This window comes from Chrysemys picta, chromosome 9 (genome assembly GCF_011386835.1).
Source record: "Chrysemys picta bellii isolate R12L10 chromosome 9, ASM1138683v2, whole genome shotgun sequence".
Classification (NCBI taxonomy): domain Eukaryota; kingdom Metazoa; phylum Chordata; order Testudines; family Emydidae; genus Chrysemys; species Chrysemys picta.
This window is the reverse complement of record NC_088799.1, coordinates 83,853,974-83,868,281: the sequence shown is the minus strand read 5'-3', so window position 1 is coordinate 83,868,281 and position 14,308 is coordinate 83,853,974. Positions and strand designations below refer to the sequence as shown.

Here is a 14,308-nt window from a genome sequence, read left to right as displayed (position 1 = left end):
GTGCCAGGCATTTGACAGGTGAAGAAAAAGATGAGGCTCCTGCTACAAGAAGCTTACAATGCACAGGCCAGTTTATCCCCTAGTAATGGACTGAATTCAAAAGCCTCAGTTCTGGGCCACATTCCGGTCGCTATACACCGCTCCAGCAGCACCAAGAGACTGGAACCTAGGCAAGTCTTCCCACAGGGGAATCTCCTTAACATGGGCAGGTTCCCCTACCCACATAGGAGAACACATTTCTGGGCAGCCTTCAGCATAGGTACTTGTCCAGGGGCATGAGGAGGCGCCAGAGCACAATGTGCATTGGATGGAGCAATCCACTGGGCTTGGAGCGGCCTGTAGGTGGCCGTTTAAGGCTACCATAACTTAAAACATTCCATTGGGTCCTCTAACTTGTGCCAGTGGTCCAGCAGAGCCCAGAATTCAGAGAACATACAGATGTCTTAGAGTTACCTATGCCCACCAGGGCTGCTCTTCTGAGACATAGCTCAGCACTGGGAGTAAAAAGTTCAGACATATTTAATTCACAAAAGCACTGTAGATGTCACATGCCTATCTGAGATGTCTAGAATAAAAAATTATGTTGAAATGAACATTACTGCAAAATTTCTGGTATTTCCCAGTTGAGTCACAAATAATAAACAAACAAACATAGTGGAATAGATCCTGCATTCTCCATGAGTGGAACTCCCATGAGAGCGTAGACAGAACTGACATTTCTGTTATTTTAAAAAACAACTAGGAAATCTAAAACTTAGAAAAAGAATACAAGAACCCTTCTTTGTACATCAGAAAGGTGTAGTTGTTTTCTTTTTTTATGCCACAGTCATAGAATATCACGGTTGGCAGAGATCTCAGGAGATCATCTAGTCTAACCCCCTGCTCAAAACAGGACCTATCCCCAGACAGATTTTTGCCCCAGATCTCTAAGTGGCCCCCTCAAGGATTGGACTCACAACCCTGGGTTTAGCAAGCCACTGCTCAAACCACTGAGCTATCCCTCCCCACTGCGTATAAGCTGGAACAGTACAACAGCTGCTGATATTGAACTGAATTCACTATTTATTCAAAGGATTCATTAGCAGCAACTATCAAGCTGTGACACTAGAGAAAAGACCTCTGTAAAATTTCATGGAAAATTTTTCAATTTTTTTAATTAAATGGTGAAATTCAAAAACATGAAGATTTCAATGTCATATATCACAATTTGAGTTCCAAACTTTGAATCTCTGAGTACTTTTTACTTAGCAATGGCCTTGTTTTGAAAATGAAAAAAAAACCAACAACAACAACAACAAAAACACAAACAAAAATCCCTGCACATTCTGACTGGTTTTGCCTTCCATCATGATTTCATCCCCTCTAGTAGTAATAGCAGCCACTTAACTGTAGAGGGCAGAACCTGACAACATATGGGAATGTAGCAACAAAATCACTAGCTGGCATTTGATTTAATTATGGGGTTAAAACTGGGAAAGGAAGGTCCAGGGTATATTTCAAGAGCATCCCTAATGTGGAAGCATAATCACATCCCTCTAATGAACAAATATTTTTTCTCTTGATGCCAAATACTTTAGATCAGTGTTTCCTAAACTGTGTGGGCCTCCTTCCCAAGGAGACATGAAGGACAAGTTGGGGTGACTAGTCTCTCTTTTAAAACAAGACTTTTTGTATGACATTCCCTAATACAGATAATTTTCTACATGGAACACATGGAAAGAACTAGGATAACAAGGAAAAATAAGTCATGAGGGTGTGAGTAGACTTCAAGTAGATGGTGTCTCTTTAGATCATTTCCTCAGGCCACAGAGCAAAGCAGTGGCAGAACTGGGGTTATTAGAATTTTGAAGTGACAGGCACTCATCCCTAAACTCAATCACTTAAACTACACTTCCATTCCAGCGTAAGTGCGCTTGTGTGCACACATGTGGATAGTGTGTGTATGAATGTGTATAAGTGACAGGAACAAGTCCAAAGCTATTAGATCATAAATAATAAACTCACTCAAACAGCACTTGTATAAACTGGTTCAGAAGAAAACCCAGAGCCCTAATCCGCTTCTCAGAAACATACAAGTGTTTTCCATCTGCCCGCCTCTGTAAAATTATAAACAATACAGCTATTGCCCGCAATGCCATTCATAAATCTGTATTTATGAGTCCCACATGAAGGTAGAGGAGGCATGTTTTAAACTTCACTCCACTGTAAGGAAGAATCTCAATACCAGAGGGTGAGACTGGCCTGCACCAGCTCTCCCATTTCAAAGAATCTTCTGGACTCTCTGTCGGACAGTTACCACAGCCATGCCAACTAGATTGTGCTGGTTTCAAAAGAAAGAGGAAATCTCCATGAACACAACCCCACACACAAATATGACTCAAGAAACGTAGAGAGCAAAAAGAACACTCGTTCCCTCTCATTCCACCCCACACCTAGGCTTGATAATGGTGCCAGCTCACAAGAAGCTGCAGCTTTGGGCTTGGGGAGTCTTTGAAGATTCAGATGGCTGCTTAAAGGCCTGCACAGAAGGACCAGGGAAAGACAAACAAGCCTCAAAGGCACACACATACCTCTCTCTACCCAGATCTGACATCATCCCTTGGCCGCATCAAAAGAGAGCAGGCCTGTTTGATATTCACTTTTCCTCCTTGAATTTGGGAACGTGTAAACAGAACACTGGGCCAGCAGTCTTGAGTTGAATGAATGAGCTACAGAGGGAAGTGGGGGTGGCTCAATCACAGCTGGCCCTGGCTGTTCTCAAAGGGGAAGCCTATCTAGTGTTGACCTCTGGAGATCAAACAACAGATACAGCCCCTTTGAGACTCTATGCCTATATACATCTGGTACCTTCCTGGCCTGGCACAAAGATACTGTATGGAATTTCATTTCAGAGTCTTGAGTCTCACAATATTTGGTGTTTTTCTTAATAGCCCGGGTCCTGGAGACCTGCATCTCTATGAGAATTCCAGCCTTCATTTAAAAGGAGTAAGTTTTAGCCGTCATGGAGAAAAAGCTTGAAATCTGACTCCTAATGGCTCAAAAATAGAAAGCAAATAAAAAGAACCCAATGTTTATTATTTTTAAGCCAATCATGATATTGTGGGGGCCTGACTCAATGTGTTTTGAATGCTTGCAGTTAGCAACCTTGTCATTATTTACACTGCAAGTTCTTAAAAAGACATGCTTTCAAAAACTCAAATGCTCCAAGCCATAAGCCAATCACTGCCTGACTGAAGATAGGGAAAAACTTCTTCTTAAAATAGGTTATTTTATAATTGTCCATTATGGGGTTTTTTGGACCTTACTGAAAGCACTTTGCATGGACCTCTGTTTGAGACAAGAAACCAGACTAGATGAACCACTGGTCTGATGGTTTAGTAATTCCTATGCTCCTAAAGTGTCTGGCACAGAAATGTGTGATCCTCAGAAGGTTTGTGAATCAATACGGTTCAAATAAACACCCAACATTCACATGTTTATTTGAAGTGTCTTTGAACTATTCCAAACTTTTGTGTCTTAGAAACCAGGCTGGAAATCTCATAAAAACAGCATTTCCTCATTATATGCAATAGGCTGGCTTCCAGCTGGAACCAAGAAGGGCAGAGCACTATATGACAATGGAAAACTATGCCTATTTTTAGAACCCCAGAATAGGTTTGAATGAAAGTCTGGGACAAAAATCCAGTTTGTTCCTATTTTATCAGAAGATATTATCCCATCTTCAGTTTGAAATTTTATAATTTCTGACCTCCCACAGTGACAATTTCATTTCTATGGAAAAACATGGGACTTTTAATTTTTGTAGCCATACCGATGCTTGATGGACATTTGCTTAAAGAATCCTAAACCTGCAAAAAGGGATAGGAGTTGTGCTACGAAAATGGACGTTTTCAATTAGTCATGTTCTATCTAGTCACCAACCCAAAGCTGCTGCTCAACACATCCGGGCTGGTTCTTTGCATCATGCAATGGAACCACATTAGCACTGTCAAGATTATAGCTGGATGATACTAGTTGTCAGTAGAGTTCAACTGAGGAGGCAATGTTCGGATTCAGAACTGGCTTAGTTTTAGAATCAAATTCAGGTTCTTATGAAGGCTGAACCAAACCTAGGGTTCCGCTTAGATGTCTGGGAAATCTTGCAAGCTGCTCTCATGAGAACGGAAACCAAAATGATGGAAGTAAAGCTAGATCTCCTGCTTTGCAGAGATTTCTACCATCTTGGATTGGCTCTGTCTGGCAAAATAAACTGCGTAGAGTAGATTTGACTCTGAAGATTTGAATTTGTGAAATACTTTTCTTCCTACCCTGCCTTCTCCTTCTGAAATGCAGGTGGGGTTGGAGAGGAGTTTCCAGACCTATCTCTAGTTGTATTAACCACAGCAACTTGTGCAGACAAGGCTTTATGCAGTGGGAGGAAGATGCATAGAAATGGGAGCGCTAAAGACTTGCCGCCTGTATGAGCTCAAACCTCTTCTCTTTGCTTTATCACAGCGCTTTATTTTAAAAGAAATCATGCAGTTGAAAGGTCAGGTCAGTCTGCAGCTGGGTATGAAAGGCTTTTCCAGCACAGCGTGAAAATGTTCCAATGGTAAGTGAGTGGCTGGGTGGAGATGGCCTCTGCATTGCCCTTCTGCAGCTATTGTTAGGCACCTTGTCTGAATAGGTTTGCAAGCCTCCTCCATGAAAAGCCACTCCTTTCTCCTCTACTGTACTTATACCTCCCACACTTTCATGTTTTGTACTGCAGAAAGCTGTTGCTTCCCAGCCAGGGTCAGCACAAGGTCATGACTCCTGACATGAGGTTAATGTAGTTGTAACTAACAACATGAATTTTTGCAGTTAAGTGAATATTCCCTTCTCCACACACACACACTTTTCTATCTCAAGAGGGGAACCTGAATTAGACTTATTCATTTTAAGGGATGAAGGGCTATTTTTTCAGAGCTCCTAGGCGATATATGGTACAGTCATGTACGCCTAAAAATTGTCAAAAGTTTAACATAAAATAGTGATTTAACACTTAGTCCCCATATAGCCTCTACCATGTTTTCCCCAAGAATTAAAATTAGAGGGGGTGTTCAAATATACAGGGGCAGCGTTGGAAAATGATTAAATTGGCAACACTGGGTTGACGACGGCGGGGACAGGGGAAGAGAAAATGGGTGAGTTTGGGAAATCCCCCCCTCCAACAATTTCAAGGCACGTTAAAAAGGCAGGTGAGCATTTTTATCCCCATTTTACAGGTGGGAAAACTGAAGTGCAAAGACCTCTAAGACAAATATTAAATATATTGTAACTGAGAAGAGTATCAAAATATGGCCCTGACTGTTCATCCTATGGTTATGGACAGCAACAGAAGAGTATAAGCCAAGTTTAATCCTATGGCCTTTTTCCTCTTGCAAAGATTTTTTTAAAGGGGAAAAACTTGTGCTTTATTTATTAATTATTAATATTATTATCTATTTGTATTGTGGTTTGCCAAATGCAACATTTTAATCAACAACTCATTTTTTAAACAAAAACAATTTTTCAAAAACTAAAACTCTGGAGGTTTTGGTTGAAAAATTAAACAATTTTCACAGGAATTTGGAAGGAAGGAAGAAATGTCCTGTGAAAAATGATAGCTAGAGCTAATAAAAAATGCCTAAAAACCACTAGAAAATGTGCTGTAGGGAATAGCCCTGCACTGGCTGGTTAACCTAATAGGTCTTTTCCAGTTCTAATTTCTGTAACTCCAAGGAACGAACTTAACAAAGTTCTTCTGTAGCTATCCAGCTTTAGTGACCCCAGGAGGCTGAGAGCACATATTAGCATCATAATGGGATACAAGGCCTGTGTGGATATCTGCATGTAAGTGTAATGAAAGCAGTGGTTAGAAGGTTGGGGTGGAGAAATCATGGAGACTGTCTGCGTGGCTAATGACACAGTTTTGTCTGTGTCTCTGAATCCTGAAAGAGGTCCCAGAATGGGTGCTTATGATGAAGCCCCCTTAATCTGATGGGATTCTTTTGATCTCTACTAGAATTGACCACTGGGTTTACAAAGTACAATTAAAGGCAGATAAAGCCTTAGAATTTAGAAAACAAATCAAATTAATCAGATTAGAACACCCATCACCCTGGAAAACAACAAGCCTTGTTCTGTGGAGTGATCCCTCCCTTCAGAAGCCTGTGACACTATGGCCCAATTTCCCCCTAAGATCCTGTTTTTACACAAGCACACATTTGGTGAAAGGGGACAGGGGAAGATTAGACTGAGTAACTATGTATATGGATCAGTACAGCAAAGCTAATCAAACCATGTAAACCAAAGCAAACTAGTTTGCCTTCAAGACTGAGTTGGGAAAATGTAAGCCACCTGTTGGTGCAATAAGCCTCTCTTGACTGCAGTACTTATATAGCTGATATAAAAACTGATTCAACATTGTAGCAAATCTGTGACTACCTAGTGCTTCACCCGTGTGCTGAACACCATGGCGTCTCAGAATTTCACAATGATACTAGGGAAAGAATTGAACTCTTACTTCTACAAAAGCACAGACTCCCCCTCTGACATGAGCTAAAGGAAGAGCTTTTTTAGCTGTTAGCAGTATAGGAAACTATGACACATGTGCAGATTAGAACATTAGTTGCAAAAATATATTGTGATTGAGCATTCACAGCCAATCTTGGCTAATAGGAACAGACACATTGGGCCAAATTCATCTCCGGTGTAACTCTATTATTTTGGCCCATAGAAGGGTTACTCACTAAAGTAATTAATCCTTTAATTGCTGTATTCTTCCCTGTGCAGAGCACACATATAATATTTTCCTTATGACATGCACAGCACAGGACACTTCCAGGTAGGGTCAAGCTAATGATTAACAGAGCTCCAAGCTGCCAGGGACAGAAAAGCAAATCAGGCTGTGTTGCTTTCTGTCCAGTTCTACAGCTACCCAATTCCTGGGTAAGCTGCTGAGGCTACTGAAGGGTCTCCAAAAGCATGAGTGCTGCCTTGCTTGTGTTTCAGGCCTCCAAAGGAATGTTTGAGGACAGTAGACAAACTAGATGAATTAATTTACTCCCCTCCTACCTTCCGTATCAACCCAAAGTGACATTTTGGGGTCTGTTTTCTGTGATGCCAGCAGAGCAATGGCTTTAATAGTCTGAAAGGGCCTGATGTTTTATGGACACCAGAGGCAGCCAGATTTTGCTCCAGAAGATCATTGCTAAACCAGCTTTAAAAGAGCCATCATAGTTTTATGTGGAATTTTATGGCCCCAACAGCTGCCCAGCTATAGAGCAGCTCACTAAATGTGTGTGCCAGGACTCAACATAGGCAGCTGGTTTCTATGTGCTGCAGACACACAGACAGCAGGCAAGTGATAGACAACAGAGCAATTAGCCGTCCAAAGGAACTGGAATGTTCTTTCTTTAAAAATGTGTGGTATGGTGTTCTTGAAAGTGAATGGTTAGAGCCAGACACAGTGCAAGCAGATGCCAGGATCATTTCCAGCCCCACTCCGTTAGCTCTGCCAATGAACCCCAGTCTTGGCCTGCAGCCCCTCCTTTCACCCAACTCTTTCAGTCAGGAGTAGATTAAAACTAAACAGGGCCTGGATCCACCAGCCTCATACCCCCTCTCGCCTTGGACCCTTCCTCCTGCAAAATAAATTCCTCTTCTCTGTCTAGCCACCTCAAACCCAGATAGACTGCAAAAACTATTTTTTTACACTGCCCCAGGCCACATTCTTCCTCACAGCATCCAAGAAATGGTCTCTTGATCACTCCCACCTCCAAGTCCTTGATTGTCCTGCAAGGTAAGGTAACCCAGCCTACCCTAGCAGGCAGCTGGCACCCTTCAGCTATGGACTACAGCACAGCCTCTGATTCACTACGGTACCCAAAACCCTTCTGCCAGCAGAGCCAGGATCCCAGGGGATCCACCCCAGTCCCAGTCTTGGGTTGGGTCTCTACACAGCTCTGCCAGTGTACCTCTTTCCTGATCTAAATTCCTGACCCTACTCTCCAGTTCAGGAAGCCCTAGAGTACACAACTGTAAGGAACTATCCTGAACTTTCTGGAGGAAATAGAGTGTGAGCAAAGTATAACAAAATAGGTCTTTTCTAGCTGTAATTTCTATGATGCCATGAAACTGATTTTATTTATAACCTATGCCAGGATTTGAATCAAGATCTACTAGAGTGAAAACCCTGAACGCTAGCTCGAACATCACTCGCAGCCCCTAACATTAACAATACTTTCATTATGAACAGTATCTTTCATCCTGAAATATGCAGGTCAGTTCACTAGACCCCTGTGAACTGGTATTTTGAAACACATTTTAATTTGTAGATTATAATGAAGAGATAAATTGTCATCAGATCTCTTGCTGAAAAGGGGAACAGTTTGCCATAGTGAATGCCTAAAAAATTAAAAAGAAATACAAAAATGTTACTGGTGGAATGAATTTCCAAGGTAAATATTTGGGCATAAAGAAGACTCAGACCTGTGCTACTGGAATGTGCATTACAAGATCAATAGTAGGGCAAGAGTTTAGTTCTTAAGAATTCCAGCAGAGGCCGCCATTACTTTGCACTTCTGCTGAGCTGATGTGGCTCAGGAGGATAAGAGAACTAACTTCTGCTTTTCCCATGTCATAATTAGCAGAAGAAGAATGGAGGGACTTTTAGAGATCAGAAAATTGGTGAAAAGAAAAGAAAAGAACCCATAGCTGCTTATGACTTTGCTGTCCCTGAAGTGCTTCATTATTACGTAGCTGTGGGTAAGTGTAGGAAGGAAAAGAAAACAAAAAAACAAATCAAACTGGGAATGTTGGCAAATGGTTTTTGAAGGCAGGGGCTGTGTAGACTGTCTCCAAAAAATTGGTCTTTGACTCTTCCCCCACTTTGAGTGTCCTAGGCCATACGTAGTGAAAGCAGCTGGTAAACTATCTTATCTTACAAATAGAACCTGTACTGGTTTAATTAAATTGGTATAATTAAACACCCAACTGTGGATGCATTTATACCAGTATAAATGTACTTATACTAACATAGCTAGGGTGACCAGACGTCCCGATTTTATCGGGACTGTCCCGATATTTGCTTCTTTGTCCCGCGTCCCGACCAATGTTTGGTCGGGACACTGGACAAAGAAGAAATTTTCCCTTCCACTCTGGCGCTCGGGCCCCGCCCCGGCTCCGCCCCCTCCTTCCCCCATTGGCTCCCTCCCCAAATCGCCGCCCTGGCCCTGCCTTTTCCCCAGCATTCCTCCTCCCTCCCAGGCTTGCAGCATGGTGGCGCAAGCCTGGAGGGAGGGGGTGGCGGCGGCGGTGCCTGGATCCTGGAGCTGGTGAGTCAGCTCCAGCACCCGGGCACTGGGCGGGCGAGCAGGCAAAGGGGGCCTGGCAAGGGAGGAAGACAGGGAGGCTCAGCTGTGAGCCCCCCCGCCGCGCCAGAGGGCTTCTTCCCGGGCTGCCTCACCCGGGGCCGGGAGTGCAGCCTGGAGGCTGCTCCAGCCCTGCAGCCCTCGGGGCAGCGCGGTGGGTCCGGGCGGGGGCAGCGCGGAGTGGGCAGGGGCTGGGTGGGTGGCGCGGGCCGAATCCCCGCTGCTGCTGGGGAGCCCCGCGCCTCTCCGTCCCGCTCACGGCTGCGGTTCCTTCACGGCCGGACACGCCCCCCTGGCTTGCCCCGCGCACATGCGGCGCACGTCCAGCTGCTCCTTCCCGGCGGGAGGGAGACTAGGCGCGGGGGACGCGCGCCGCATGTGCCCGGGGCAGCGGAGGGCACGTCGCGCCGGGAAGGAGCCACAGCCGCGAGCGGGAGGGAGAGGCGCGGGGCTCCCCAGCAGCAGCGGGGATTCGGCCCCTGCCGCCCACCCGGCTCCTGCCCGCTCCGCGCTGCCCCCGCCCAGACCCACTGCGCCCCGCATATGCCCGTGGCGGGCCAGGGGGCGGGAGGCTCCGCGGGGAGGGCAGCGCGCGGGGCCTGCTAATGCCCCAGGCCCCTTAAAACTTTTTTTTTTTTGCTCCGTTCCCCCCCTTTTTTTGCTCCGCCCCCTTTTTTGGCTCCGCCCCTGTCCCGATATTTTACACTGGTAATCTGGTCACCCTAAACATAGCTAATTCCCATATGAGAAGGGGAATAAGTATATGTGTATAAGCACATTTATACTGGTATCACTACATCTTCACTAGAGGTTGTATCAGTGTAAATATATTGGTTAACGAAAAAAATGACCCCTCCATGAGATATTTATACTGGTACAAAAACTGTGTTTAGACCAGGGCTTAGTCTCCAGGGGCCTGGACAGTGTTGGTGTAGGAGGTGAAAACTTCTAAACTCCTGAAAACTGTGATAGAAGAGAACAGTGAGGGAAGCTGACATTTCAGTTATTCTACATTCTGTATCTCCACCATGCTGGAGTTTAGGTCCTGGAAGCAAAGGGACCTCAGCTTCATGTAGTGTAATTGACTGTCCAGCATCAACATTATAGGGGAGCCCCTGTTTTACTCCATTTGACTCATATTAGGACAGGTGCCTGGTCTTCTCTTGGGCCTACTTGAGGCACTGCTATGCCCTGGCATAATTTTGATACTGTCAGTCACACAGAGAACATGCACACCTGGGTTCTAAGGTGCCTTGTTAAAGATGCTGTTCAATGCTGTTCTGAAGCAACTTCAAAGCAAATCCTTAGCTGAAAGCAGCAAAATGTATTATATCCTTGCTCTCCTTTCCAACTACTACATGATGTATCTCCAAATCCCTCTGGGAATAGCTGGATGTCCCTCAGGGTATGTCTACACTACGGGATTAATCCGAATTTAGATAATTCGGATTTGAAAAACAGGTTGTATAAAGTCGAAATGAATGCGGCCACACTAAGCACATTAATTCGGTGGTGTGCGTCCAAGTACCGGGGCTAGCGTCGATTTCTGCACCGTTGCACTGTGGGTAGCAATTCCATAGCTATCCCATAGTTCCCGCAGTCTCCCGCGCCCATTGGGATTGTGGGTTAAGATCCCAGTGCCTGATGGGACAAAAAACATCGTCGCAGGTGGTTCTGGGTACAGCCTCACCTCCTCCCTCCCTCCCTCCCTGCATGAAAGCAACGGACGGCAGACAACCATTTTCGCGCCTTTTTTCCTGGGTGGGTGAACACTGCAGACTCCATACCACGGCAAGCATGGAGCCCGCTGAGCTCAAGACAGCACTCATGAATATTGTAAACACCTCGCGCGTTCTCGTGGAGCTTATGCTCAGCCAGGACCAGAAAAAGGAGGCGAGGAGGCAGCGGCGGCGGCAGCGCAGCGACAAGCATGATGAGGACATGGACACGGACAGGGCCGGCTTTAGGAAGTGCGGGGCCCAATTCGAACAGTTTCGACGGGGCCCCAGCAGGGATGACTAAAAAAAAAGCCACTTAAAAAGAATCCTTTCATTTCTTCCGTGTATTATTTACTTTCCATGACTATATAAATAATAACAAAATTATATATTACATACATTATGTCATATATTAATTAGCTGATTTTCACTTTCATATTAGGAAAATAATTCATGTTTTGATAGTTGTACAACTGATTTTCTTCAATAATTATTTTATTAAAATTTATAAAATATTTCCTTATTAATATAAAATTGTGCCCTCCTCCCCCCCCCCCCCAGCGCCTCCCGGCCCACGGAAACAAACCCTGCTTTCCCAGCGCCGCCCCGCCGAAACAGCTGTGGGCCGAAAAGGAAGGTTTGGGAAGGGGGGTGACATAGGGTGACCAGATCACAGCAGTAAAATAGGACCCAACCCCTCCCCGCTCAGCCCCACCATCACATCCCTCTTCACCCCCTAGCCTCCCGCTGGCTTGCTGTGTCCCTCCTAGTCAGTCCCCCACCCACCACTTGCCTCCTTTCACCTTCTCCCTCCCCTGCCAGAAACCCCCATGCCCGCCCCTAGAACCCCTGCTGGCTCACTGCTTGCCCACCCGCTCGCAGCTTGCCCCCCCCCCAAGTATAAAGCCTAATTCAAAGACCCAGGGGTCACTATATTACTGCACACAGCAGTCAATCAGTGCAGTTGTAGATAAATCTCTGCATTATGCATTTTTGTATAACTTTTATATGATTTTGTATTGAACCTTGGTAATGTTATAGCTGGCCCCTAAGGTAGTATAATTAAGGTAAAAGAAAAATGTCTTTTTGCTAGAAGTAGAATAAGATCTTCCCCCCCCTTTGTAATCAATTGACTTGTTGAATGAATGAGGTGTGAATGAGGAAGGTGTGGAAGGCAGGCACTTCCAGACAGCTGCAACCCTTGGAGAGGGGCTGGGAGCCAGCCAAGGAGAGCTTTGCCCAGGGCTGAGTGGGACAGAGTTTGGGTGCAGGCTCCGGGCTGGGGCACGCTGTGGGGTGCAGGATGGGTGGAGGGGTGCAGGCTCTGTGAGGGAGTGCGGAGGGGTGGGTGCAGGCTCTGGGACAGAGTTTGGGGGCCGGAGAGGGAGTGGTGGGTGCTGGGGGGGAGGGGACTGCCATCACATGTGGCTTCCTTCCTTCCCTGCTGCCCCTCACCATAGCCTCGGTGGGGGATGGGGCTGCCCCTTGCCCAGTATTTGCAGGAGTGGTGGCTGGGGGGAAACCCAGTCAAACTCTGGTTTTACTCTTTCATTGGGTCACTTTAACCCCTTACAAACCCCTTCCCGCCTCTCTCACCCCCCTTTTCTACTGGGCTTGTTTGATCTTTTTGGTGGAGCCAGATGAAAACCACAAACCCCAGCGAGAGCAACAGGCTGGAAGACTAGACTGAACCCACCACCCACCCAGCCTAGTCCATCCCAGAGCCCAGGACTGAGGGCAAATGTCCCCCCACCCCCGGGCCACCTGCTTCCACTCCTGGCCTCTCCCAGCGCCGCCAGCGATTCTGTGTGGCTGCATCAGGTGGGATTTCAACCGGACCCTCCCCCCCCCCCAGCTAAATTCACCCCTGTTTTGCGACCACTCTGCACCAAGAGCACCTTCCTTCCCTACCCTAGAGCTGCTGGATGGCTAGAAAGCTGAGCGGGCATTTGATTGATCCGGAATATTATTGTGCCCCCCCCCCAAACTTAATGTCCACACAGCTTTGGGGGGGGGGGAATATTCTTCCCCTCCAAAGCCGGTCTATTTTATTGTTGCAGGGCAAATGAAGGAGCCAGAGTTTAATGGAAATATTCAGCCCCTACAGTGGTCTTGCAGCAGGGGAAGCAGAGTTGATGGAAAGGGAACTGGTGTGGATAGGAGCCCCCCGTCCCCCTCCTTTGCAAAATAATTTGGGGAGGGGAATCAGATCACTCCGTGCCTCAGTTTCCCCTCTCTTGGGGGAGAAGGGAGAGATAAAAGTCTCAGCCTGACGTGTTGCAGACCTTTCACATTCTCCCCTCTTGATGTATTTGATTTCCTCCTCCAAACCTCCCTCTCTCTCTCACCTAAAAAAAGAAGAACAGGAGGACTTGTGGCACCTTAGAGACTAACAAATTTATTAGAGCATAAGCTTTCGTGGACTACAGCCCACTTCTTCGGATGCATCCGAAGAAGTGGGCTGTAGTCCACGAAAGCTTATGCTCTAATAAATTTGTTAGTGTCTAAGGTGCCACAAGTCCTCCTGTTCTTCTTTTTGCGGATACAGACTAACACGGCTGCTACTCTGAAACTTCTCTCTCACCTGGAATTCACAGCACTAAGTACCGGCTCGGGGCTTTCTTCCTGGGTTACATGATCCCGAGTTTAGTTTTGAAACAGACACAGGCAGGCACAAATTCACCCTCAAACAGCAACACCACCGAAAACCACAAAACCAACCCAATATTACACACCTAGGGGGAATCACAGGGTCAAACACTCACCGACAGAAGCCCCAGCAGCTGCTAAGGTGAGTGAGGTCCACTGCCGAGATTCCTGTCTCCCACCGGACCGGAAGCCCCCTCGGTGTCTCCTCCAGGTGAGTGCTGGGGGGAGGGGAGGGGAAGGCTGCAAAGCACATGTGCCTTCTCCCCCCTCCCCCCTCCTGACCTGCAACAGCTGCTGCTGCCTCTGCCTCAGCTCCCCCCCCCCCCACAGCGTCTCTCGTTGCCTAGCAGCAACAGCTGTTGTTTCTGGGAGCGCCATGGAACTTTGCTTCAGGCAGGGACACTGCCCGATCTGCGCGGGGGCCCTCTTAGGGGCGGGGCCCAATTCAGGGGAATCGGTGGAATCGGCCTAAAGGCGGCCCTGCTCAGTTGGGTCCCACCAGAACCAGCATCGTTACAGGCCACCCTGTACAGGTCGTCGGCAGTATTTCGGGGGCGAGACTTTCCG

General features: G+C 46.5%; 1 protein-coding gene across 1 annotated transcript in view; it reads right to left on the bottom strand.

The window, feature by feature from the left end:
- Window positions 1-14,022, bottom strand: part of LOC101939167 (ubiquitin carboxyl-terminal hydrolase 12-like) — a 152,610-nt gene extending 138,588 nt beyond the window's left edge. Inside the window, exon 1 of the mRNA XM_065556585.1 lies at window positions 13,858-14,022. The gene's annotated coding sequence lies outside the window, so the exon portion shown is untranslated. The remainder of the gene's footprint in view (window positions 1-13,857) is intronic.
- Between the last annotated feature and the right edge of the window lie 286 nt (window positions 14,023-14,308).